Source organism: Elephantulus edwardii, unplaced genomic scaffold, assembly GCF_000299155.1.
Source record: "Elephantulus edwardii isolate Elephantulus edwardi_28Jun2011 unplaced genomic scaffold, EleEdw1.0 scaffold00111, whole genome shotgun sequence".
In the NCBI taxonomy this organism is placed as follows: Eukaryota; Metazoa; Chordata; class Mammalia; order Macroscelidea; family Macroscelididae; genus Elephantulus; species Elephantulus edwardii.
The window spans coordinates 390,847-392,578 of NW_006399861.1; positions in this window are offsets into that span (position 1 = coordinate 390,847).

Here is a 1,732-nt window from a genome sequence, read left to right on the forward strand (position 1 = left end):
GGATTTCACTTTCTCCAAAACAAACTTGATTGTCTCCTCAGAGTCAACTAGGATATCCAGTACTCTTCTCCAACACAATTCAAAGAAATCAATTTTCTGCCATCCTTAGTCATTGTCCAAATTCTAGATACATAACAAATACCTAAAAAGTCCATGGCTTGAATCAAATGCACCTTAATATTTAAATTGACGTTTTTGTCATTAATACCATAGAGAGATCCTTAGCAGCAGATTTACCCAGTGCAATATGTCTTTTGATTTCTTGGCTGCTGGTAACAAGGGCGTTGATTGTGGATCCAAGAAGGATTAATTCATTGACAGCTTCAATCTTCTCCCCATCTATCATGATTACTGATGTCTGTCCCTGAGCCATATTTATTAAACTACTGAATTCACTTAACCGGATGTTATTTCACATTCAGCTAAAGAGTCTTGCGGAATACTCTGTATTCATATTATTAATATCTCCATTCAAGGGCCAGAAGAGTTCAGCCAAACAGAACTAATCAGCATCAAACTCCAAGAGGCAGAATTTACTGGCATATAATAGGAAATTTAATCCATAAAAGTGGCCATCGGAATTTTAAGAATCTATGCAATTATCAATTATTTTTCATCAAGTCCTTGGTGAAAAGTTCTAAACTTCTTTTTAGGTAGATTGAAATTCTCATACTAAGATATGTTATTATGTGCATTTGAGTCACTTGTGACTCACAGTGACCCTAAGTACAACACTGTGAACCCTGCTCTATCCTGAATCAACTTTATTATCTCTACACACCTACCCCCATTATTCCAGTCACTGAGTCAATCCATCTCATCCAAGTCTTTTTCTCCTGCACTGTCTCTTCACACTCCCAAGCATGATGTCCCTTTCCAAAGACTTGTCCATCCTTGCAACAAGTCCAAAGTATGTTAAACGATTCTTCGGAACCCTTGCCTCCAAGAGCAGCCTGATTTTAACCTCTCCAGGATGAACCTATTTATTCTCTTAGTAGTTCATGGTATATGCAATACTTTTCTTCAACACCAGAGCTCAAAGATTATTTAAGGTTTTTGTGTTGCTATTTGCCACTAAGTTGGAATCTACCAAGATACAGATTATCTCAGGTTTAGTTTATATTAGCAAAGGAAACTAGAATTGTGTTTATATGAGGACTAAGGATTGTTGACGACTTACAAATGTGTGATGTTTAATTTATAATTCAGAGAAAAAAATACCTTTATCAAAAAGTCATATTTCTTTTGAGTGTCTTAGCAAATATGTAATTGTTCTGTGGTAAAATACTTGGCTAGGACACAGAATGAACTACATTGCAGCCTCAAATATGCCTTTAACAAAACTCAAATAATAGGACAAGTTTTCTCATCACACAGCAAGTCTATACGATATAACTTATTGGTTAAGAGAACTTCCCTTATACTCGAAAAACTCAGTCTAAATTCTGGCTTTTAGACAACTAGCCATGTAGTTTTCCACCGATTCCTTAATTTGTGCTATACCTCAGTTTTCTTACTTAAAAGTGGAAAAAAGCCTGTAATACTTGATTTATAAAGTTATTGTAAGAATTTATTAACTAAGTACATAGTATTAGACCAATAATATTGTGCTCAAGTAGTCTCATGATGATTGTTATAACAAACAAATATATTTGCCAAATAGTGTTAAATATTATCTTTGCTAAGTCTTTACTTATTTCTGTGAATCCCAGAACTTTTAATCATGCTAATG